The following is a 27098-nucleotide window of genomic DNA, read 5'->3' as shown; positions in this document are numbered from 1 at the left end:
AGTGCGATGGTCACTCTCACTGAGACTGTCATGGACATTTGTACCTGCAGCTGGCAGATTGGAAAGATGGAATCAAGTATGTTTTTCCCTCTTGTTGGTTCCCTCACCACCTGCTGCAGACCCAGTCTAGCAGCTATGTCCTTTAATACAAGTCTGATGTTGGTATCAAACCCACCACACACACTCACATCCTCAGGGAATATCGATGGAATGGAAGCGATGTCCAGAATCTCCATCAGGTTCTGACACAATCTCCATTCCCTCACACTTGTGTGTTCCCACTCTCTGGGAATGGACTTTCCCTGATTGTGTTGACGGGTATGGAGTTATCATCTGGGAATTGGATTTTACAATAGAGGCAGATGGATATGGTCTTAACTCCCCCAGTTCACATTGAATTGAAGCTCAGCATCTGCTGGTTCCAAGAGCCACAAGCTGCTGCTGTGTAAATGAATAGAATCGTTCTTGTGAAATATTAATAAAAATATCAAAATTAATAAGTCAATAAATAACATTTAATGATTACAAATGACACGTATTGGTGATTGTAGTTAAACAATGGTGAGAAGTAGTGATAGATTTTAGTATTCAACAATAACTCAGATTTATAATATTTATATATTTATTTAAGAATTAGAATATGTAAAACTGATATTTATGTACAGAGATTTACATAACATTTGAAATTTGTTAACGTCAGATGCAAAATCAATTCCTTCAATATAAAAATTGCCTCTGAGTTGCCTCGGGATGTTGCTTCATTTCAGGTAAATCAGTGACCCACTGAAGACAGTGAGGATGAGAAAGTGTGAGGGAGGAACCATCTGTGAAGATCCCTCTGACGGTGACACTGCTCACATTTCTGAGACGGGATGGAAACACGACTTGAGAACGTCCCACTTGAAGAATCAGGATCCAAACCTGAGGATCTGGGATCCACTGCTCAATCTGTGGAAACACATTCCCAGAAAAATTGATCTCAGTCCTGAAGGAATTGAGTGTGAACAATGAGCTGTAATTCTGTGTGTCTGCTGTGATATGGAAGGATAGACAATGATGTCCATGTTCACACTCGAACAGGAGAATCCTTTTATTCAGCATTGAGGCTCCGGGAATGTCCTGCAGTGGGGCCCAGGAAACCCACAAGGTCAGGAATGGACAGACACAAGGCAATCACTTCAGGGTGGGGAGGGGAGGGGAATTAGTCTGACAGGGTTTAACAGTGTCTGGGAGGGTGGGACAGGGTCAGGAGGGGAGGGGAATTAGTCTGACAGGGTTTAACAGTGACTGGGAGGGTAGGACAGGGTCAGGAGGGGAGGGGAATTAGTCTGACAGGGTTTATCGGTGACTGGGAGGGTGGGACAGGGTCAGGAGGGGAGGGGAATTAGTTTGACAGGGTTTGACAGTGTCTGGGAGCATGGGACAGGGTCAGGAGGTGTGGGGAATTAGTCTGACAGAGTTTAACAGTGTCTGGGAGAGTGGGACAGGGTCAGGAGGGGAGGGGAATTAGTCTGACAGGGTTTAACAGTGTCTGGGAGGGTGAGACAGGGTCAGGAGGGGAGGGGAATTAGTCTGACAGGGTTTAACAGTGACTGGGAGGGTGGGACAGGGTCAGGAGAGGAGGGGAATTAGTCTGACAGGGTTTAACAGTGCCTGGGAGGGTAGGACAGGGTCAGGTGAGGAGGGGGATTAGTCTGACAGGGTATAACAGTGACTGGGAGTGTGGGACAGGGTCAGGAGGGGAAGGGAATTGGTCTGACAGTGTTTAACAGTGTCTGGGAGGGTGGGACAGGGTCAGGAGGGGAGGGGAATTAGTCTGACAGAGTCTAACAGTGTCTGGGAGAGGGGGACAGGGTCAGGAGGGGAGGGGAATTAGTCTGACAGGGTTTAACAGTGTCTGGGAGGGTGGGACAGGGTCAGGAGGGAAGGGGAATTAGTCTGACAGGGTTTAACAGTGACTGGGAGGGTGGGACAGGGTCAGGAGGGGAGGGGAATTAGTCTGACAGGGTTTAACAGTGTCTGGGAGGGTGGGACAGGGTCAGGAGGGAAGGGGAATTAGTCTGACAGGGTTTAACAGTGACTGGGAGGGTGGGACAGGGTCAGGAGAGGAGGGGGATTAGTCTGACAGGGTATAACAGTGACTGGGAGGGTGGGACAGGGTCAGGAGGGGAGGGGAATTAGTCTGACAGGGTTTAACAGTGTATGGGAGTGTGGGACATGGTCAGGAGGGATGTGAAAATGCTACAAATAAATCTAGAGAATATAAATCTGAATAAATTTCAGTCAGAGAAAAGTTGACATGTCACTTACTGAATCATGAAGAAGCTGCACCAGAGATATCAGAAGCTGAGAAAATAAAAACAGAATGTGAGAAGTTATATCAAATATAAAATGAGACAGTGTGAGATATTCTCTATCACTCACTGGACCCAGGATTTAATCGCCCTCAGCACTAACTAACCAGACTCTCCGAGCACCCCCCAGTGGGAATTAAGGGTGAGTGAGTGGAGGGAGGGGCAGTGGGGGAAGAGAATGGAGGGTGACAATTCGAAGGAGAGACACTGGGGACATGGAGTAGAGAAACAGGACGATAAGAGAGTGTTGGCTGAGAAACAGCATTGTGAGGAGACGGACCCATCACCCTGAGCAACACCCTGGCAAATATAACTCTGCACTCTAATAGGGGTAGCACGGTGGCTCAGTGGTTAGCACTGTTGCCTCACAGCACCAGGGACCCGGGTACAATTCCCACCTCGGGTGACTGTGCGGAGTTTGCACACTCTCCCTGTGTCTGTGTGGGTTTCCTCCGGGTACTCCGGGTTTCTGCCCACAATCCAAAGGTGTGCAGGTCAGGTGAATTGGCCATGTTACATTGCCCATAGTGTTAGGTGTGTTAGTCATTGGTAAATATACGGTAGGGGAATGGGTCTGGGTGGCTTACCCTTTGGAGGGTCTGTGTGGACTTGTTGGGCTGAAGGGCCTGTTTCCACACTGTAAGGAACCTACTCTACACCTCCCATTACCTTATCCATCATTCCCAACACTCTGTCCCCTCAGTCACTTACTGGGAGCTGTTGTGTAAGTCACATTTGGTGAACCTGCAGAAACAAAATAAATGTCCATTAGGATGGGGAATAATCCATTCTCAGAGAGTGAGAACACAACAAGTGTGAGGGAATGGAGATTGATGTGGGGGTGTTGGTATTGGACTCGTGTGAACACAGTCAGAAATCACACACGGCCCCAAGTTACAGTCCAACAGGTTTGTTTGAAATCACAAGCTTTCTGAGCGTAGCCCCTTCCTCAGGTGAAGTGAGAGAGAAGCTCACAGACACCGAATTTATCAGCAGGGAGATCAATGGGCAGAGAGATCAAAAGATCATCCAAATGGGGTGAGTGGAGTCTCTGCAGGTGATCACAAATGTCAGATGGTGGGAGGAAAGTGTCAACAGCTGGATAACAAGAGAAGGGATGACCCAGAATCCCATTAAATGGGGCAGAGAGATCATTCCAAAACATTAAAAATACGGTGGGACTGGAGACAAACCAAATGCCTGGAATAACATGATCGGTATCAGAGTCACACGCCGAGGGTCAAACCAAAGTAATAAGTCATCCAAAACTGCACAAACTCATTAAGGGAGAGAGATCTTCAAAATTTATCAAGGAGATGGTGCCCAAACAAGGCAGGAAGGAAGGTTTTACAGGGATTGTGTCAGAAATCCTCATTCCCACACTCCCGTTCATCCTTACACTTTATGGAGATGCAGAAAATCCCTTCCATTCCATTAATATTCAGTCAGTGAGGATCTGATTGGGTGCAGTGGGTCTAATGATAAATATTAGACCTAGTCTGGGCTGATCACAAAGGAAGATCAGACAGGGAACGAGACGTGTTTATACGTGTGTATCTGTGTGTGGGAATTCAATCAGTTCCATTCCCCACAGTGCCCTGTACTCCCAGTACTGGAGACTCCCCCACACTCACTCTGTCCCCTCAGTTCTACATTCTCCTCTCTCTGATTCTTACCTCTCCGTGACCTTTTCCAGATGATTATTCCGACTATCCCGACAATAACAGCCAATAGAATGACCATTGATGCAATGAGACTTCCAAGTTGGGAATGCAGCCAATTGCTTTTCAGATTTTCTGAAACATTGGAAATATATCAGGATTCTCTCTGTCCCTGGATTTATTTCTGACCCTGTGTTGATTGGGAACAATTATAACTGCTCCAAGCTGTTGCCAATTGTTGGGATTGGTTGAAATGCGGGTTTGACCCTCTCCCGATTTCACTCTCCAGTGAAGTCACCAAGGATCCCATTGACAGGGGGATAAACATCGTGTTGTGCCTGTCCTGACAGTTCAGTTCCCATTCTCCCCGATATCTCTGTGTCCTGTCCTTACTAGTGCTGGTGGGGTAGATCGGCCTTGGGTGAAGTGAAGGAGTGAGGGAATGGTTGGAGGGGTGTAGTTCAGTCTCCCAGAAAGGCACCTCCTCAGTGGTTGGGCAAGGGGCAGTTTGGGAACTCACTGGTGAGTGTTGGGGATGTTGAGTACCAATGGAATGGGGTTTGGGTGCCACAGTGGGTTGGTGAGGGGGCCTTGTTAGGGATCCAGTTGTGGAGTTCTGTGTTGTGTCCCAGTTGTCTGTCCAGGGTGATGCACTGCGAGTCTGACAGACGTCTGGAGGCGGTGAGCTGGTGTTGGTGCTGGAGAGAGGTCAAGTGTTGGTTGCAGAATGTCAGGTCATGTATTTTGAGGGGATGGAGTCAAAGAGTTAAAGAGTCACACAACAAGTGTGCGTGTTCAGTCCAACTTGCCCACGCTGACCAGATATCCTCGTCAGTGTGTGAATGGAGGGATCAGTAGTACGTTTGGAGATGGTCGGTTTTCCAGCTCTCTGGTGTTAGGGACCACACCAGGCCCCCTCAAAATATCTGAAGAAGGTAGTCTAGATCTGAACTGCTTCTTATTTTAAAACTGGATGGGAAGTGCAGTGTTCCAGATGCAATGCAAGTGTTCAAACAACTCAATGTTATTTAAACGCTGTAATTAAAATACAAACAAAAGAAAAAGGAAGTTTGAATAACTTAACGATTGAAAAATGTAACTGAACATAGTACCTATTATTAATTAACTGTTGCAATATTGTAACATCCTATAAACACCTTGGCAAAAAGGTAAATTCAGACACAGATTCTTACAATCCCGGAGGAAACAATATCACGAACAAAATGCAGACAGTAGCAGCCAGGTGACATTCACTGAAGCTGCCAACTCTTTTGAGACCCCAAAGGCTTCTGATGTAACTGAAAAAACCCAAACTGAGAAATCTGGATCTGTGAGAGCTGGCCACACCCATTCAGACTGCTTCTATTGTTGCAGCTTAAAAAAAAACTCCAAGGCCTCACAACTTGTGTACCTCAGTCATCATCAGCAGCGAGTTTGGTGCCTCTGCCTTACAACCTCTCTTCAAAACAAAAACTCGGACACCAACAACCTTTTAAAGTGGCAGCATCATCACACTAGGAGTTAAAGAAGCTTCCAATCCCTAACCTCAGAACCTGAGATCTTTCCAGAGGGTTCCGGGTACGGTTTGAAACTTTCCAGACAAATCCCATTCAGTGAGTCAGGAATTCTGAGGGGTCCAGACCCTCCTCTCTCAAGGTGTGTCCAGTCTCTGACTGTCTGGCTGCTGGACAATCTGGGCCCATGTCTGGTGCTGAAGCCTGGAATACAAGGAAATCTTCTTGTAATTCTGGTGAGATTATTCCGGAGTGAAATCGATGAGTACTTCACCAATAACAGGGCTGTGGGAATCTGGAATCCCCAAAAGGTGCTGGAAGTTTGGGAGTCGGAGACCCTTTCAAACTTAGAATTGAAATCTTTAACACAATTGAGACCAACATGACATATCAACGCAGAGAACAAGGTGGGTAGTTGCAAACAAGGAAGTGAAAAAGTGTCCTCTAAATAGTTTCATCTGTCACATGTACACACACACACACACACACACACTCACACATACACACACACACACAGACACAGACACAGGCACACAGACACACACACACACACACACACAGACACACACACACAGACACACACACACAGACACACTCCAGTTCCTTACCCCACTGATAGAGCTGGGCCTCTGCCAGGCTGCTGTGTTCAATGTGACAGGAGTATTGATCCTCATCCCCAGCATTGATCTCAATCTCTTTCTGGATCTGATGGGTCCCATCGTGGTTCGGTCGAACCCCCTAGGATTGGGTCTCAGACATGACCTCTCCATTCCTTAGCCAGGTCACCTCGATGTCTGCAGGATCAAACCCAGTGACCAGGCAGGAGAGAGTGAGTGGCTTGTCCTGACGATTGGGCTCCCTCCTGGAGATGAACACTTCAGGCTGAACTGTGATGGGAAAGGGTGAAACCACAAACAATAGACAGACACTGAATGGAATGGGAGAGCGGTTTCATAGATCAGTGAGGTTAGATCAGAACAGGGAACAGAACTGAAATATATACCTTTCCTTGTGAAATAATCCTTTCCAACTTCCAGATATCTGTTTAAATGTTCAACAGATGTTTTTTGCAGATATGATTCCCAATAGTAGTTCCAGGATTGATCCGAATTCCATTTCTCTTTATTGATCACTGCAAAGTGATTTGCGGCAACCCATCTCATTCTGTCTGGCTCTAAACTAATGTGGTCCTTTCCATCAAATCCAAATCTCATCGATCTCTTCACAGAGCCATCTTCACTGACCTCAACAGAATGTATCCATTGGAGAGTGTGAATTCCTGTCAGTGACCAGACAGGGATCAATCATCAATAAATAATAGATAATCACACACTGTCTGATCAGAGGGAAAGGGGATCAAATATCAGATGGAAATAGGGGATGAGGGTCACAGTCTGATCAGAGGGAAAAGGGTTCCAATCTCAAGTTAAAGTTGCAGAATTAGTTGACAGTCCTCATTTCACTTTACATTCCAAGGTCAGTGCCAGGGGATAGACGGATGGAGTGACCCAGGGGTCAGTGCTGGGGGAAGGACTGAGTGGAGTGACCCAGGGATCAGTGCTGGGGGATGGACTGAGTGGACAGACCCAGGGGTCAGTGCTGGGGGATAGACTGAGTGGACAGACCCAGGGGCCAGTGCTGGGGGATGGACTGAGTGGAGTGACCTGGGGGATAATGTGGACAATTGACGGTGAGATTTTACCTGAAGTCTGGTTTGTCCTTTTCATGATCGATTTCAGATTCCCCTTTGCCAGCCTGGCGTGTGTGATCGCCTGATCTGTAGCATCATCCCAGAATTTCACACTGAGTGAATCAGCCAGGAACTGCTGCCTGGGGACACAGCGACGGGTATCACTGTCAAAGTAACCTGTTTGTATTCCGTTGACCATCGCAACAACAGTGACTTCAGGGAAATCTTGTTCTCCTGAGACAATTGTATATTTTATAGTTCGTGAGTTAGTCTCTGTAATATAAACAGTTCGAGGAGCTGGTTATCAAACTGCAGAACAAGCACTGGAAGGAAAACTGGGAGGGAGAGGAACTAGCAAACAAGACAGAATGTGGCTGGTGGGGGGTAGGAAGAGAGACTTGGGGGATAAAGACAGCCAGACTGGGGAGGGACAGAGATTGGGGAGGGACAGAGACAGGGGAGGGACAGAGACAGGGGAGGGACAGTGATTGGGAAAAGACAGAAACTGGGGAAGGACAGAGATTGTGGTGGGATGGAGACTAGCATTGGAAAATAAATACTGGGGATGGGGGAGAGAGAGAGACACACTGAGGAGGAACTGGGAAATGAGGAAGAGAGACTGTAGAGCATGGAGGAGGGACACTGAGGAGTGAGGAGAGAATGTGGAGGGTTTGGAAATGAGATAAGGAAGGTCAGAGGTGAAGAGAGAGCATTGGGATGAGGACAAAAGAGACTGGGACCTGGAAGAATAGAATGGGTGGGGTTACAGATCGAGAAGGGCGAGAGGCAGGCGTAGAAGGCAAAGATATTGCAGAGGAGGGAAAGGGATTGGGAGGAGCAAAGGGTCTGATGAGGGGATAAAGATTGTGAAGGAGGGGGAGAGAGAGATTACACAGGACAGAAAGAAACTGGGATGGGGAGCAGGGTGGAGGGGTTGAGACCAGGGAGGGAAATGAGACTCTGGGGAAGGTTGGAGGGGATGGGAAAGAGGCTGAGGGTAGGGAGGGGATAAGAGCTGGGAGGAGGTGGAGAGACTCAGGAGGAACAGAAAGAAAGAGAGAGAGAGAGACACTGGGGAGGGGAAAGAGAGAGAGAGAGAACAGCGGGAAGGAAGAGAGAGAGATTGTTGGGAGAAAGCAAGAGACGAGGAAGTTTGCTCAATGATTTGGTTGATATTTCCTAGTTCTGCCATTGGATGTTAAAAATGTCCAATTTCGCTTCATTTATCCCTGTCATTTAAACAGGAGCTGTGCCACATCATTTCATTCGGTATTCGAACTGGGGATTGCTTCATTAATTGGGAGGCACTGGTGTTGGACTGGGGTGGACAAAGTTAAAAATCACACAACACCAGGTTCCAGTCCAATCGGTTTATTTGGAAGCACTAATTTTCGGAGAGCTGCTACTTCATCAGGTGATTGTGGAGAATAAGATTGTAGGACACAGAATTTACAGCAAAAGTTTACAGTGTGATATAACTGAAACCATATATTGAAAAATTGTTTGTTATGTCTCACACACAGACACCCCTACATACACATACACACACATACACACACACACAGACGGACACACACAGACACTCCTACACACACATAACATACACACACACACAGACAGGCACACATACACACACACACACAGATGGACACACACAGACACTCCTACACACACATAACATACACACACACACAGACAGGCACACACACACACACACACACAGACGGACACACACAGACACTCCTACACACACATAACACACACACGCACACCCACATGCACACATATACATATAAGTTTGTGGGTGAATTTGCACTTGCAGAATTACATTTTTTTTTGCTCAAAAACTGCATGAATCCATGTAAGAGTCTGTAAATCCGTTTTTAGATTTGAATCATTCTGACCATTGTGGCACAGACATTCTCACACAGGGAGTTTTCACCTTCAATACCTTATCTGGGCCGACATGACACCGTTTGTGAAAATGCATTTGAGAATGTAACTTCTAAAAAAAATTAAAACACTATTATCCCCTCAAGACTGATGACTAAACTTTGTGATCTCAGACTGAGCCCACTCTCTGAAACTGACCAGTTTCCTGACCACAGGCTATAATCAGTGAAGATTGGGGACAATATTTCATCCTCACTAACACTTAATTCTGGAGTCCTACAGCGGTGCGTACTCAGTCCCCTATACTACTCACTGTATACCCATGACTGCGTCACCAAATACCAGACTAATGTCATTTACAAGTTCGCTGATGACACTACCATAGTCAGTCGAATCTCAGATGGCGACGATACAGACTACAGATGAAAGACCTGGAAAAATGGTGCACTGAGAATAACCAAGCTCCCAATGCCAGCAAAACCAAGGAACCCATTCTTGACTTTCGGTGGGATGTTACTCCTGCCCCCCTATACATTAACAGCACAGATGTGGAACGAGTGGAGAGTGTCAAGCTCCTGGGAGTGGTCATCCACAACAAGCTTTCTTGGACTCTTCACATGGATGCACTGGTGACAAAGGCCCAACAACGTCTCTTCTTCCTCAGGCAGATGAGGGAATTTGGCATGATGCTCTGCAAACTTTTATAGGTGCGCCATCGAGAGCATTATATCTGGATGTATCACTACCTGGTATGGCAACTGTACCATTCAAGATCCGAGACGGTTACAGAGAGTGGTGAACTCAGCCCGGACAATCACAAAGGCCAACCTCCCATCTATAGAATCCATCTACCAGGCCCGCTGTCAAGGAAAGGCCACCAGCATTCTCAAAGATCCATCCCACCCTGGCAATGTTTTTGTATACCCTCTGCCATCAGGGAGAAGGTACAGAAGCCTGAACACATTCACCAGCTGGTTTTGAGACCATTTCGACCCGACTGTTGCTAGAATACTGAATGGACTCACAAACTCATAGCATTTGCCTGGACCTGTGTTTTTGTTTTGCTGCTGTTTTAATTATTATTTGCTTATCTATGCTACTTAACTCTGTGATCTGCCTGTATTGCTCACAAGACAAAGCTTTTCACTGTGCCTCAGTACACATGACAATAAATACAATACAATTTTGCTGTCAGCCCTGAGCTGTTCAGTTCCCTGACAACCAATCACCTTGCTGTTGGCGGGCAGAGGAGCCCTGTCATTACAACCGGCTATAAGGCCACAAACCAATCAACTTCACCTTAAACCACCCCTCAGCCCCAGTTTACTGGTGTACTGATCCGTATGATATCATTCAGGTTTACCTCATCGAATATGAGTTCCCTGATTGTGGCTGTTAACCTCATCCAATCAGGAAGCCCCAGCTGACAGATATAAACAGGAGGGTCAGGGGTTCTGTCCACTCTAGGAGCTGGCTCCGTGCTAGCTGAGTCACTGTCATGTGCTATGTACCTGTAAATAAAGGGTGACTCCAGTTTGGGGGGAGAAAGTGGAGTCCCACACTAGTGTTCTGGAATTAAACATAGGAAATGAGAGAGGCATGGGAATAGATTTGGCTCGAGTAGATTGGGCGGAAAGGCTAAAAGGTAAGAGAGTGGATGAGCAGTGGTAGTTGTTTAAGGGGCTAGTAAAATTCCTCACAACTAAAATATATCCCAGTGAGTAAGAAAGGTGGTAAGGCATTGGGAGTTGCGGGGGGGGGTGGGGTGGAGGGCAGGGGGTAGAAGGTCAAAAACTTCCATAGCTAAAAAAGGAGGTCAAGGACAATATAAAGTCAAAAATGAAGGTCTACCATATTGCAAAAGCCAGTGGCAGGCTGGAAGCTTGGGGAACTATCAAACATAAGCAAAGGGATACTAAAAAATTAATAACAGGAGCTAAGGTAAGTGAAGAAAGAAAATTGGCACAAAATATCAAAAAAGGAGAGCAAAGGCTTCTATAAGTATACAAAAGGGAAGAGAGCCGCTGATGTGAATGTTGGTCCCTTGGAAGGTGAAACTGGAGAGTTAATCGTGGGGACAACTGAAATGGCAGAGATGCCAAAGCAATGCTTTGCCCCAGTTTTCACAGTGAAGGACCATTCTTATTGGTTCGAGTCAGAGGCAATAGAAAGGGGAGAACGTAAAACAATCAGCATTGATCAGGAAAAGGTACTCAGCAAACTATTAGGATTGAGGGCAGACAAGTCTCCCGGGCCAGATGGCCGAGAGCCGAGGGTATTAAAGGAAGTGACGGTGGAGATCATGGATCCATTCATTACAATATTCCAAAATTCCCTCGAAACGGGAAAAGCTCCCATGGACTGGAAAAATACTAATCTTATTCAAAAATTATAGACCAGTTAGTTTAATATCTGTTGATGGAATCAATTATCAAGGAAGCAATATCAGGGCAGGTGGCAAGTCAGAATGCGGTCCATCAGAGTCAGCATGAGTTTATGAAGGGCAAATCATGTTTGACTAATTTGCTAGATGGCTTTGAAGATGTGAGAAGCAAAGTAGATAATGGGGATCCTTTAGGTGTAATGTATCTGGACTTTTGGCAGGTATTTGATGAGGTGCCGCACAAAAGGATAATTCACAAAGTTGGATCATATGGGATTATGGGTAATTTATTATCTTGGGCAGATGACTGGCTAATGGACAGAAGACAGAGAGTCGGGATAAATAGGGTTTTTTTCCGGATGGCAAAAGGTTACGAGTGGGGTGCCACAGGGTTTGGTCCTTGGGACCCAGCTTTTGACAATCTACGTTCACGACTTGGATATAGGGAAGGTTGCCAAAAATAGGTGGGATGGTAAATTGCAATGAGGAAACAGGAACCTTACAACAGATAGGGTAGGGGAGTCAGCCAAAATGTGGCAGATGGAGTTTAACCTGGATACGTGTGAGGTCATGCATTGGGGTCGAGCAATGGGAAGGTGACCTTTTATCTACATGGGCAGAGACTTGTGATGCTGAGGTACAGAGGGAGGTGGGTGTCCTCATTCATGAGGTACAGAAAGCTGCATGCAGGTCCAGCAGATAGTAAAGCAAGTGAATGGAATGTTGTCTTTCCTAGCTCAGGGAATAGAATATAAAGGGAAGGCCGTATTGTTGCAGCTATACAAGGCATTGGAGAGACCGCACCTGGAGTATTGTGCACAGCTTTGGTTCCCTTATTTGAGGAAAGATGTAATGGCATTGGAGGCAGTTCCCAAGAGGGTTCATGAGATTGACCCCAGAGATAAGGGGTTTGTCACATGAAGAGAGATTGACCAGTGTAGGCCGATACTGTCTGGAGTTTCGAAGAATGAGGGGAGATCAAATTGAGGTTGTCAAGATGATAAAAGTCACAGATAAAATGGATGGGGAATGGATGCTTCCCCTTGTGGGGCATCCTCGGACGGGAGGTTGTAGGATGAGAGGGAGCAAATTTCAAACAGAGTTGGGGAGAAGCGACTTCTCCCAAAGGGTTGTGAATTGGTGGGATTCATTCCCCCAAAGTGCGGTGGATGCTGGGACAGTGAGTAAATTTAAGGAGGAGTGAGACAGATGTTTAATTGGTAATGGGGTGAAGGGTTATGGGGAGAAGGCAGGAAAATGGGGGTGAGGAGCAGAACAGCCATGATGGAATGGCAGAGCAGACTTGATGGGCAGAATGGCCTAATTCTGCTCCTAGATCTTATGAACATGTGACTTGGTGACAGGATCCCAGCCTTGGTGGAGATATTTCAGCTGAAACCAACAGCTACACAAACAGGGTTCACAAAAGGTATCGAATTCCTTACTTCCAAAATGTGCAGCCATCCTTGTAAATCCCTGCTGGAAAACAGGGCTTTCCCATTTCAGTCCACAATATTAAAAATCACAATAAAAATACACTGTTTTTACACATTTCAAACTGAGTACCATCCACACCACAGCTCACATTTTATTATTGACAGAGACAAAAAAAACTGCAGGTGCTGGGAATCCAAACCAGAGAGGCAGGAGGCTGGAAGAACACAGCAAGCCAGGCAGCATCAGGAGGTGGAGAGCTCATCGTTTTGGGGATAACCCTTCTTCAGGACTTGGGGTGGGTATGGGGGGAGCTGCAGATAAAGGGGGTGGCCCCTCTTGTCCTCACCTACCATCCCGCCAGTCTCCACACCCAGCACATCACCCTTAAACACTTCTGCCAACTCCAACTAGACCCCACCACCAAGAACATCTCCCCCTTCCCAAGCAACATCTTCCCCTCCCCAACCCTCTCTGTTTTCCACAAGGACCATTCCCTCCAACACTCCTTGCTTTGCACCACTCTCCCCACCAAACCCCCGAACCCTCAGATACCTCCCTGTGCAACCAGAAGAAATGCAAAACCTGCTCAACACACCCCTCACCTCAATCCAGGGCCACAAACTGTCCTTCCAGGTGAGACAGAGGTTCACCTGCCTCTCTTCCAACCCAGTTTACTGCATCAGGTGCTCCCGGTGGAGTCTACTCTACATCGGGGAGACTGAACGTTAGCTTAGGGAATGGTTCACCAAACGTAACAGATCATTTCAATATCCCCAACCACTCCCTTTCCAACATGACCATCCTCCCAGTCACCGCCCATTTCAATTCCCCCAACCAGTCCCTTTCCAACATGACCATCCTCCCAGTCACCGCCCATTTCAATTCCCCCAACCACTCCCTTTCCAACATGACCATCCTCCCAGTCACTGCCCATTTCAATTCCCCCAACCACTTCCTTTCCAACATGACCATCCTTGGCCTCCTCCATTGCCAAAATGAGCCACAGCGCAAATTGGAGGAACGACATCTCATCTTCCACCTGGGCAGACACCAGCCCGGAGGACTCAACATCGAGGTCTCCAGATTTCAATAACCTCCCTCCCCATCCCCGGACTCACTTCCCAGCTCTCCCACTGGCCCCTGCCATCAACGGGATACATACCTCCCATTCACCAACCAGGTCATATCCTCTATCTGTCTTTACCAATCCCTACTTCACCATCCTTCCTCCGCCTCCTCATTTATCTGTAGCTCCCCCCGAAATCGACCCCCAATCCTGAAGAAAGGCTATATGCAAAACCTCGACTTCTCTACCTCCTGATGCTGCCTTGCTTGCTATGTTCTTCCAGTCTCCTGCCTGTATATTTCACATTTTGTTATTGCCTTCCAAGAAAATGAACATATTTACTGTTAAGAAGGGTGTAGGTTTGCTTGCTGAGCTGTAGGTTTGATACCCAGATGTTTCACTACCTGGCTAGGTAACATCATCAGTGGCGACCTCCAAGTGAAGCGAAGCTGTTGTCTCCTGCTTTCTATTTATATGTTTGTCCTGGATGGGGTTCCTGGGGTTTGTGGTGATGTCATTTCCTGTTCGTTTTCTGAGGGGTTGATAGATAGTATCTAGATCTGTGTGTTTGTTTATGGCGTTGTGGTTGGAGTGCCAGGCCACTAGGAATTCTCTGGCATGTCTTTGCTTAGCCTGTCCCAGGATAGACGTGTTGTCCCAGTCGAAATGGTGGTTTTTTTCATCCATGTCTAGGGCTACGAGGGAGAGAGGGTCGTGTCTTTTTGTGGCGAGCTGGTGTTCATGTATCCTGGTGGCTAACTTTCTTCCTGTTTGTCCTACGTAGTGTTTGTGGCAGTCCTTGCATGGAATTTTGTAGATGACGTTGGTTTTGTCCATGGGTTGTACTGGGTCTTTTAAGTTTGTTAGTTTTTGTTTGAGAGTGTTGGTGGGTTTGTGTGCTACTAGGATTCCGAGAGGTCTTAGTCGTCTGGCTGTCATTTCTGAGACTTCTTTGATGTATGGTAAGGTGGTTAGGGTTTCTGGCTGTGTTTGGTCTGCTTGTCATGGTTTGTTCCTGAGGAATCTGCGGACTGTTTTCTTTTGAGGATCCGTTCTTCTTGAATACGTTGTATAGGTGGTTCTCCTCTGTTTTCCGAAGTTCGTCTGTGCTGCAGCGTGTGGTGGCTCGTTGGAATAGTGTTCTGATACAGCTTTGTTTGTGTGTGTTGGGATGGTTGCTGGTGTAGTTAAGTATTTGGTCAGTGTTTGTCGGTTTTCTGTATACGCAGGTTTGTAGTTCTCCGTTGTCCTTTCTTTCGACTGTGACGTCCAGGAATGTGAGTTTGTTGTCGGTTTCTTCCTCCTTGGTGAACTTTCTGCCTGTGAGGGTGTTGTTGATGATGTTAAATGTCTCTTCTATCTTGTTTTGTTTTGTGATGACAAAAGTGTCATCTACGTAGCGGTCAAAATTCCATGCAAGGACTGCCACAGACACTACGTAGGACAAACAGGAAGAAAGTTAGCCACCAGGATACACAAACACCAGCTAGCCACAAAAAGACACGACCCTCTCTCCCTCGTAGCCCTACACACGGATGAAAAAACCACCATTTCGACTGGGACAACACATCTATCCTGGGACAGGCTAAGCAAAGACATGCCAGAGAATTCCTAGAGGCCTGGCACTCCAACCACAGCGCTATAAACAAACACATAGATCTAGATCCCATCAACAACCCCTCAGAAAACGAACAGGAAATGACATCACCACAAACCCCAGGAACCCATCCAAGACAAACATATAAATAGAAAGCAGGAGACAACAGCTCCACTTCACTTGGAGGTCGCCACTGATGATATTACCGAGCCAGGTAATGAAACGTCAGGACATCAAACCTACAGCTCAGTGAGCAAACCTACAACCTAAACCTCAACCTGAGCTACAAACCTTCACAAACCTTGCACTGTTAAGAAGCTTTTAGATTACGAACCTGGACACAAATCCCAGAGTCTCCCAGACTGTGCTGCCTTCAATGTGTAAAAGATCAGGCTGACTGTATAACAGGCGGCTGATCAAATATCCCCCATTTCTAACTCTCACCAAGAGATTCACATTCACCCCAGACACACAGAGAGAGAGAGAGAGAGTGGAAAGCTGAATTCTGTACTTACCGGGAGAGACCCAGGAAAAACACAGGGAGACGGAGAAAAGGATCAGCAACATTCTGGGAATCCACTCTCCCTATTCCAGTCAGGGATTGGGAATAAAAAGTGATTGGAAAATATCTGCTGTTCACAAACTGAAAAATTAACAAAATAAACATTCTTTCCTACCCATGATGCCATTTCCCGATCGACAAAGTAATTTGATCATTTGCTGAACTTGAAGTTGCCGAACCAGTCTCAGTCCCAGTCTCAGTAAAAAACCCAATAAAGAGGTGAACAGATTTCTGTCACCAGTTCCCAGGGAGATCAGACACAGACAGGTTGAGTTACTCGCTGTGAAACAGACACAGGGAAAACTGACCTTTCTCCCGTTGGCAGGACACAGGGTGTGGGGTCTTTGTGGGATACCCTTCGGTGGGTCAGGGTGAACTTGTTGGGCCAAATGGCCTGTCCCCATACTGTAGGGAGTCTATGAATCCATGATTCTAAAAACAGCCGTCTCAAGTTCATATGAGCTTGTACCAGAAGCTGAAAGAAAACAATTTCAAAATCTAATGGAAGAACTTGGTCAAAGTTTGAAAAATTCAAACAAAGTAACATTGCGAAGTGGATAAGGCCATGAAAATAAATCAGACACATATCACAGTCTTGGAGAGACTATTTTGTTGGAGTTCAAGAATTCACTTTGTGAAGTATTGGCAACTCATGATGAAGAGCAGAGAGTTAAAACTGCGAAGAATTTCCTTGTGTTATAAAGTGGAGGTTGACCCTGCTCGCCCCCCCCCCCCCCCCCATCCCCAAAGAGGAACACCTCACCTCATAATCTGTAAAAGGGGGTTTGCAGAGTGGTGTACCTCAGCAACTTCAAGTGGTTCAATAAAATAAATCCCTGACACTCACTTTAAAATCAACTCGGTACCATCTATTTATCTCACTCGAACAGTGAACAAATTAACTAAACTATTAACAAGCAGAATTAATCCCGATTAACTTCTAACTATTCCCAATTACAGCAAGATTCTAATGGTATGCTGTTCCAATAAAGAACAGTCCCACTTATACATAAAAATATTTAGTCTCTCAAAATTACATCCATGTTACGTGCCTTCTGGAATGTTCTGTGCCTTCTCCAACAATTCTTCTCAGGAATATTAACTGGCTGTACCACTGGTACCATTTTTATTTTCATGGCACTTTCTCTGAAACATAAATGAGGCTGTGAGAGCCAATGATTCTCTCTTAAGAGCTGAGGGCTGTTGGCTCTGCTGGAGGGCAGTAAGCTCTGGGGTCTTTATCCAACTGCCCCCTACCTTCATCTCCTTGATGACATATCAATATTTCACACAATAGGATTGGTCCTCTGTTGTTAAAATCATCAGCCTTAAATTTAATAGATTTTTGGTATCTAAGTCACTGCTCAAATTAATTGGCTAAATTCAAAAGCCAGTTGTATTGAAAAAATAACTGGTGTTTAGCCTGCTAACTGTATAGCCTTTCAATATAGTGTTTCAATTTGGGTGCTGTCTGTGGATTTGCAAACCTTCAAGCTGCTGTTCACAGACATCCATTTTAAATCTCTAAACATGGAAAAAGCACTAGATTTTTAAAGGGACCAAGCAATGCTTTCCCCCACCCACCCCTCGCCTTTTACAAATACCAAATTCTAACTTTCTACCTTCCAATCCACAAGTACTCTCTTCAACTTTGCAGCACTTGTGCGAGGAAAGTTTCCTCATGTTTACCAAGACGAGTAGGAAAAGAAATTAAGATTTTTAGAGATATGGGAGCAAGTCAATCTTTGCTAGGGAGAGATACAGAGATGTGTAATTAGAAAAAGTATTGCTAGAATTCATGGAGTCCATGGTGAGAAACATAGTGTTTTTTCATGTAAGGTGAAGTTAGAGGGTCTGATGAAAAGTGCTGGATGGAGTAACAGAGAAATTCTCGGTTCCAAACAGTTCATTCTGGAATGATTCTTGAATGTGTGATAACAAGGTCACAAAGCCACAGGTTGAACAGAAGGACAGATCAAAGAGAAAAGATAAGCAAGTTAAAATTCAATTATCAGAAACTATATTTATTCAATTTGTTGAGAAAAAGCAAGAACTGTTGGAGAACAAAGCATACATTTTGTAGCTCAGAGATGTTAGCGAAATTACAACAGAAAGGTGGAAAGATAACACAGTTTTACTGAAAAGGTGAATCTGCGCCTGTCCCACAATGTCACTCTCTTAAAAATGAAATGTTGATGAGGAAATGGAGACCATCACATATTCAAGTGGATGAAAAATGGGCAGAAGCTCATCAAGTTGTATTACTGGTGTGTGATATAAAGGAGGTATTGTGGGTAGCACCATGAGAGTTACCAGTAGGAGGTCATTTGGAAGTAAGGAAAATAGAAGTTTATTTTTATTGGCCTGGACTGCAGAAAGATGTTCGGCAAAAGTGAGGACTGCAGATGCTGGAGATCAGAGGCAAGGTTACAGTGGTGCTGGAAAAGCACAGCAGGTCAGGCCGTATCCGTGGAGCAGGAAAATCCATGGTTCTGGCAAAAGCCCTTCAAAATGTTGTTGCATTTTGCCAGACATGTCAGGCATGTCAGATAATTGGAAAACTCATTTATTGATCAAACCAACACCCTTAATACCTATTCCAGCATTTGATGAATCTTTTACAAAAGTTTTAATTATTTGCATCAGACCCAACCCTAAAACAAAAAGTGGGGATCAATATTTGTTGACCATAATGGATGTGTCTCTGAGATTTCCAGAGGCCATTCCAGAATGAGATAGCATGGCTGAAAGGAGTGTAGAAGAATTACTCAGTATTTTTCCCTCATTACAGACAAACCGTAGAAATGCAATTGGAACAAGGATCAAATTTTACATCAAAGTTATTCAAGGAAATTATGAAGAGATCAGGCATCTAAATAATTTAAATCAATTGTGTACCATCCAGAAATGGGGGAGTATTAGAACAGTGACATCAAACTTTAAATTGAATTGAATTTATTGTTACGTGTACCGAGGCACAGTGAAAAATTTTGTCTTGCGAGCAATACAGGCAGATCACAGACTGAAATAGCAGAAATAGTAAATAATAGGTAAACAGCGGCTAAAACAAAAACACAGGTACAGGCGAATGTTAAGAGTTTGTGAGTCCATTCAGTATTCTAACAGCAGTCGGGTAGAAACGGTTTTGAAACCAGCTGGTGCATGTGTTCAGGCTTCTTCACCTTCTCCCTGATGGTAGAGGTTATAGAAAAACATTGCCAGGGTGGGATGGAGCTTTGAGAATGGTGGCGGCCTTTCCTTGACAGCGGGCCTGGTAGATGGATTTTATAGATCGGAGATTGGCCTTTGTGATTGTCCGGGCCAAGTTCACCACTCTCTGTAACCGTCTCCGATCTTGAATGGTACAGTTGCCATACCAGGTTGTGATACATCTAGACAGAATGCTCTCGATGGCACACCTATAAACGTTGGCAGAGCGTCATGCCAAATTCCCTCAGCTGCCTGAGGAAGAAGAGACATTGCTGGGCCTTTGTCACCAGTGTGTCCACATGAAGAGTCCAAGAAAGCTTGTTGTGGATGACCACTCCCAGGAGCTTGACACTCTCCACTCGTTCCACATCTGTGCTGTTAATGTGTAGGGGGGGCATGAGTAACATCCCACCGAAAGTTAATAATGAGTTCCTTGGTTTTGCTGGCATTGAGAGTTAGGTTGTTCTCAGTGCACCGTTTTTCCAGGTCTTCCACCTCCCGTCTGTAGACTGTTCATTTACATCTGAGATTCGATCGACTGTGGTTGTGTCATCAGCGAACTTGTAAATGGCATTAGTCTGGTATTTGGTGACACAGTCATGGGTATACAGTGAGTACAGTAGGGGACTGAGTACGCACCCCTGGGGGCCTCCAGTGATGAGTGTTAGTGAGGATGAAATATTGTCCCCAGTCTTCACTGAGTGTGGCCTGTGGGACAGGGAACTAAGGATTCAGTTGCAGAGAGTGGGGATTAGTCCAATATCAGTAAGTTTAGTCATCAGTCTCGAGGGGATAATAGTGTTGAAGGCTGAACTGTAGTCAATGAGTAGGATTCTTATGTAGCTGTTCTTGGAGTCAAGATGCTCTAGGGACGAGTGAAGGGCAAGTGACATGGCATCTGACGTGGATCTGTTGGTCCAATGGGCAAATTGGAGTGGGTCAAGAGTAGTGGGGAGCCGAGAGAGGTTGTAGATGTCTGAGAAGACCTCTACCAGTTGATCTGCGCATGATCTGAGTGCACGGCCTGGTACTCTGGTCCCTTCACTTTGCTTGGATTCACACGCAGGAAAACTGACCTGACCTCTGATGCAGCGACGGTTTGGAGAGGTTCATCAGTACTTGTTGGAATAGGTGTTACCTCTCCACCAGAGGTCTGCTCAAAGTAAGCATAGAAGGTGTTGAGACGATCTGGGAGGGATGTGTCATCGTCTGCTATCTTGCACTGTCTCTTTTTCAAGCCTGTGATGTCATTCAGCCTTTGCCATAGTTGCCGGGTGTCTGTCTGGGTCTCGAGTTTGGATCAGTTTTGGTCCTTGGCTGTCTTCATGGCTCTGTGAAGGTCACACCTGGATTCCTTATATTTGAGTGGGTCTCCTGATGTGAGGCCTCACACCTGGTTTTTAGCAGGTTCTGTATGTCCTGATCCATCCAGGGTTTCCTGTTGGGGAACACCCGGATTTCAACACTATCTTGAGGGCAGACAGTCAAGACCATCCAAGGGATTGTGTTATGAACCAGACCAAATCCCCTCAAAATATTCCGAAGATAGTCTGGACACTAACTTTTTCTTATTTTAAAGCTCAACATGAGATGCTGCATTCCAGATGCAATTTGATTGGTCCATCTACCGGATTTAAAGCAGAACACACTTTATTCCCCCACTGTAGTCAAAATACAACAAAATAACAACTCTATTAAAAACATAACAGAATAATTGAAGCAATAACTATTAGTAATTAACTGTTCCAATAGAGTAATATCCCATAAATATATTCTTGGCAAATTGTAAATTCAGAAAACAGACTGTCTCACATCCAACTGCAATAACAGGAGGAGAACCCCCAGCTTTTGGCTGTAACTGAGAGAAGGATAAATAGATTCCACGTCTTCAAAACCCAACAGCAACTGTTGAAAGGTATAAAAAAATCCTGGTTCTGTGGGAGCTTGACCCCACAGGGTCATTCAGGCTGCTTCTATTATTCCAACTTATAAAAACCCCAAGGCCTCACAAGCTGTTTACTCTCACGGCTCAGCTGGACTGCTCACTACCTCTGCCTTAAAATCTCTCTTCAAATAAAAACCAGGGTAAAATCCATCACTTAATGCCACAGTGTCATCACAACTGGGAGAACAAAATTGTATTTGTATATTTTTGTCAATTTGGGATGTACCTAATAAATCAGCTAAATTTGAATTTGTATTCGGACATGAGGTGGGGGGACCATTTAAATTAATTCAGGAGATATTGAAGAGTCAATATTGAAGAGACTAAGTATTAGGACAACATGATAAATATTAGGGAGAAATTAAATAGAGTGGGTGAGTTGGCTGAACAGTGTGTAAACCCAGCACACCACGTAGTGATTCAGGAAGCAAACAAGTGCTCAGACATGTGTAGTTTTGCTAATGGGGATAAGGTGATAGTGTTCCTGTCAGTGGGAGGTGAACATTAAAAGGCAAGGGTTAGTTGGCTTTATAGAATCAAAAGGAAATTGAGTGAGGGGAATTATTTGATAAGAATGTCAGGTCGAAAGGAATCTGGGTGGGAATTTGCTCAGAAGGTGTTTGAGAAGGAAGAAAAGTGAGATGAGAATGGATACTTGTTACAACTCACAGGGAAGGCCCAAATCCAAATGAGTCTGAATTTGATTTTCCTCAAATTAAATTGGACAATGAGGAAATTTGCACTAAATTACTGAGTTCCCTTCCAGAGGAAAATCAAACTGACCTGAAAGTCTGATTGCAATCACATAAAGATATAGCTGTATGTGAGAATAAGCCAGGAAGTAGTCAAGTAATTGCTCATGGTGGAAATGTAGGAAATGCTTTTCCACTGAAGAAGCATTCTTGTAGACTTAATATTCTCAAATTTGTAAAAGTTCCAAAAGAGTTTGAAAACATGCTCAGCGATGACATAATTGAATGAGTTGCAGTGAATGGAGCTCACGCATAGTGATGGTACCAAAACCAGATGGTACCCAACAATTTTGTGTGGACTATCGAAAATACAACGCAGTGATGGAACCTGCTTTGTCCCCTATGCCAAGATTGAAAGATTATATTGAGAAGGTGGGACAAGCAACTTACATTTCTCAGCTTGAACTACTCAGAGGATACTGGCAGGTGACTTTAACTGAAAGAGTGAAGGCAATTGTGGCTTATATGACAGCGAGCAGCCTTTACCAGTTCAAAGTGATGTCTTTTGACACGAAAAATACCATATTTTGAAGACTAACTAAGAAGGCCATTTTGGGATTGTTCGATTGTGTGGTGTACTTGGATGATCTTGTCATTTTCAGACACATGTGGAAGGATCATTTGGAGTATCTCTCAGAATTGTTTCATCAACTTCAGAAGGCGTGCTTGGTGCTAAACCTGGTGAACAGTGAGTTCACAAAAATCCAAGTCATGTTCTTCCGGCATATCATTGGACAGATGGCCCCATAAGCTGTGAAAGGAAAGGGTAATGGGGAGCTTTCCATACAGTGGACAAAAAGAGGGCTGAGGAGTAGCAGATGGTGTTTAATTCAGATAAATGTGAGGTGCTGCATTTTGGGAAAGCAAATCTTGGCAGGACGTATACACTGAATGGTAAGGTCCCAGGGAGTGTTGCTGAACAAAGAGACCTTGGAGTGCAGGTTCATAGCTTCTTGAAAGTAGAGTTACAGGTAGATAGGATAGTAAAGAGGGCGTTTGGTATGCTTTCCTTTATTGGTCAGAATATTGAGTACGGAAGTTGGGAGGTCATGTTGCAGCTTTGCAGGACATTGGTTAGGGCACTTTTGCAATATTGCATACAATGATGGTCTCCTTCCTTTCAGAAAGATGTTGTGAAACTTGAAAGGCTTCAGAAAAGATGTATAAGGATGTTACCAGGGTTGGAGGACTTGAGCTATAGGGAGAGGCTGAACAGCCTCGGGCTGTTTTCCCTGAAGCGTCGGAGGCTGAGGGGTGACCTTATAGAGGTTTACAAAATTATGAGGGGCATGGATAGGATAAATAGACATGGGCTGGAGGAGTCCAGAACTAGAGGGCATAGGTTTAGGGTGAGAGGGGAAAGATATAAAAGAGATCTCAAGTGCAACGTTTTCACATGGAGTATGTTACGTGTATGGAATGAGCTGCCAGAGGAAGTAGTGGAGGCTGGTACAATTGCATTTAAAAGGCATCAGGAAGGTTAAATGAACAGGAAGGGTTTGGAGGGATATGGGCCGGGTGCTGACAAGTGGGACTGGATGATGTCAAGATAACTGGTCAGCTTGGATGTGTTGGACCGAACTGTCTGTTTCTGTGCTGTACATCTCCATGACTCTATAACCGGTTTTTATCCAATGATTGAGATAGATTTTTCTTGGGAATGTGCTTCCACAAATTGAACAGTGGATCCCAGATCCACTAGGTCAGAATCCTGATTCTTCAGGTGAGACTTTCCCCAGGAGTGACTCCATCCAGTGTCAGCAAGGTGATGGCTCTCACAGTTGAAGGGATCTTCAGGGCTGGTTTCTCTCACCCTTTCTCATCTTCAACAACTTGTTCCCAATGACAAACATCTGTGTTGCTTTGTGTCAGAGTCACTTTTAAACGGACATTATAATCTTACTGTTCACTCTGAACTTACTCAGAAAAGACCATCTTCAGGATTGGATCCTCAGACACTGGAACCACATGAGCTGAACATTGTCACCGTGATTCATGGTCCGAGTATCGATAGCTGGTAGCTCAGCTTTTAGATGGACTTTAGTGTCAGGATCTTGTTTAACCACCTGATCTCCATTGGCAGTGTCAGGTAGCTCAGGGGAAAGTGATTCCAGATCATAATATGGTCTGAATACATGATGCACATTTCACAGACAGAGAGCAGGATCCTGTCAGTAGATGGATTGCACAGAGTGAGAGAGAAAAGGCAGAGAATGAAAGGGAGATGGACAGATATAGGTCAGTGTTAGATATGTCAGTGTGCACTCATACACAGCTCACTCAGGAGTGTAGAAAGATATACACGGATGGGGATAAGTACAAAGGCAGAGACATCTGTTTGCACCCACACACAACATACAGATGGACATACACACACAGATATAGATACAGTGTTAGATAAAGATACCCAGTGATGGTTCATTATCTGGATGGCGTTGGTCCTTCATTGTGCAATGATGGAGATGTTAGGAAGGTAAAATTCCAGTCTACCACAGAGTGGTACCCAGACCTCATTAACCTCGAGCTCTTCAAGAACACTTCCACAGCTGTTTGAAGGGATTGACACCATGAACCATTGACTTTTCAGACAGGTATGGTATGATACTCCCCACAGCTCCTCCAGTTCCATCTGAGAGATTAAATATGACCATCCTCTTTCCTGGTTGGAATCTCCAGGACTTGGTTGGTCAAGTGGTTAGTTGAGGAAAACCACACGAGAAGCTAATGAGAACAGGCTCTTGTTTTAAACAGGACTGAGTTTACTTCATGGTAACATCTCCATCCAGGATACACTGGCGTTGGGGAGTGAGGGGGACATTGTTTTACAGACGATGAGGGAGATATCCATGCTGGGTCTCAACCCTTCAACATCCACAGCTGATCTCTTCACCCAAGTCCATGTGACATCATCATAATGGGCAGTGCTTAATGTACTCCTCAGCATTAACCGTTTCAGAGCCAAACCCCATTTACCAATAATATGTGAGACCCAGAATGGGGCATTTCATGTAAAGGGATTTCAAGTCCCATAGATGCGGAATGAAGCAAGGTCTTTGTCTGCAGCCCTCCCACCACATTACAGGAAGAGATTGATGACCTTATAAACCCCTTGAGGGAGCTGTCTGATGAACGTGATGTGTATATTGTAAAATATAACCGACAATTATAAATGTAGTGAGGCAGCTCAGAGAGCCACAGACTGCACTGAAAGGATGTGACTGACTTTACACTTTGTGTCATGTAAATTGGATCCAATACAGAATTTTCTTTTTACAATTTTTACAAAGCAAATATGCAAATGAGAAAACAATCGTTTCCTATTTATTTCATTAAACTGACTGTAAATGCTGATAATTGTAGTTAGACATCAATAAATAATTGTTCATTGTTGATTGAATTCATTGCTAATAATTTCACGAGATTTTCACTCACCACCTTGTGGGTCCTCGTATCAGCAGTTGTTGAGGGTCAGTTCAATGTGACCTGCGAGAGTTAAGGCCATTCATGGGTTACAGGTCAGTATCAGTCACTGCTAACCCTCGGCTGGCTGGGAATCCCATGGACCCTGGTATTCTTCCTGGTACTGAGTCTAATTCAGGACACAGTCACAGGGGAGACACTCAGACCCTGGGGGAGGGAGGAGAGTGCAGAGAGAGAAACAAAGACTGTGGTGTGGGGTCTTCATGGAGTGGATTAATGACAGAGAGTGGTGTGGGACGTTTAGTTCCAGAGGCTCCAGTATGGGAGTTGATGGTGAGAGTCTGGCACAGAGAATCCAACATGGAGATTCAGCTGGTTCCCTGCAGTCATGGGAGAGCCCATCTCCCCAGTGATCCTCATGGAGCATTCCATGTGCTGGAGGCAGACCCACAATGTCATTAGGGAGGGACGGAATTCCAAGATTGGGAGCCAGTGACAGTGAAGGAATGGATGGTCAGGATGGTGAGTGGCTTTGAGGGAACTTGCAGATGATGGTGTTCCTCGGTGAAGCTACAGAACAGGCCGAGGTGTGCAGAAACAACAGGAGCAGCAGAGACAGAGCTCAGTGATTCCACAACCAACAGATCAGATCTGCTGTCCTACCACATCCAGTCATGATCATTCAACAACTCAATGTAGGAGGAAGAGGCTCCACTTGGGTTGCTGGATTCCTGCTCCAGGGACAATCCCGATGTACCATCACCTCCCCCAGTTGGAAGGACTGAGCCATATGTTTACTGTGAGAGGGGGATCCCATGGTCCTAGTGCTGTCCTGATGCTCATTGAGCTGGTGGGGGAGGCCTCTTCTCAGCCTCAGCCTTACTGGCTCAGAGCCTGAACCTCAGCCTGGCTGTGCTGGAGCTTCCCCGTCACTGGGACCGGGTCATCACTTAGCACTTGTTCCATTTTTCTTCTTCTGCAGCTTCACATCAAACAATGGATCAAATTTCTCAACAAATAGGGTGCAGTCTCCAAAGATTGTTGTATTACTGGTTTTTCCAGTTTGTAAACAGAAGCTGTTTCCCCTCAGAGTGTTTAATTCCCAGTCTCTGATTGGAATAGGGACAGTGTATTCCCAGAATGTTGCTGATCCTTCCCTTTACCTCCCTGTGTTTTTCCTGAGTCTCTCCCGATGAGTACAGAATTCAGCTTTCCATTCTGTCTCTGGGAACTGGGAGATTAAAGGCCATTCATGAATTATAGAATCCCTACAGTGTGGAAACAGGCTATTCGGCCCATTGAGTCAACACCGACCCTCTCAAGACTTTCCCATCCAGACTCACCACTCTATTCCATCCCGTAACCCTGCATTTTCCACAGCTAATCCACATGCACATCCCTGGACTTTGTGGGCAATTGAGCATGGCCAATCCACCCAAGGTGCACCTGTTCGACTGTGGCAGGAAACTGGAGCACCCGGAGGAACCCCATGCAGACTCAGGGAAACTCCACACACACAGTCGCTCAAGGCTGGAATCAAACTCAGGTCCCTGGGGCTGTGAGGCAGAAGTGCTAACCACTGAGCCATGGTGCCACCCTGGGTCATGGGTCACA

General features: G+C 45.3%; 1 pseudogene across 1 annotated transcript; it reads right to left on the bottom strand.

Annotated features, from left to right (window-relative positions):
* Positions 1–627: 627 nt before the first annotated feature.
* Positions 628–16162, bottom strand: LOC148140868 (class I histocompatibility antigen, F10 alpha chain-like; annotated as a pseudogene). The gene is made up of 7 exons (XR_015753093.1): positions 16111–16162; positions 7232–7492; positions 6533–6808; positions 6138–6416; positions 4031–4150; positions 2311–2346; positions 628–948 (listed from the first exon to the last, which is right to left on the bottom strand). The product of XR_015753093.1 is annotated as a class I histocompatibility antigen, F10 alpha chain-like (transcript).
* Between the last annotated feature and the right edge of the window lie 10936 nt (positions 16163–27098).

Source organism: Chiloscyllium plagiosum, unplaced genomic scaffold (genome assembly GCF_037043375.1).
Source record: "Chiloscyllium plagiosum isolate Xiang-an unplaced genomic scaffold, Cpla_swu_hap1 HiC_scaffold_35, whole genome shotgun sequence".
NCBI lineage: Eukaryota > Metazoa > Chordata > Chondrichthyes > Orectolobiformes > Hemiscylliidae > Chiloscyllium > Chiloscyllium plagiosum.
Note: the sequence above shows the minus strand (reverse complement) of the source record. Positions and strands in the feature narration are given on the sequence as shown.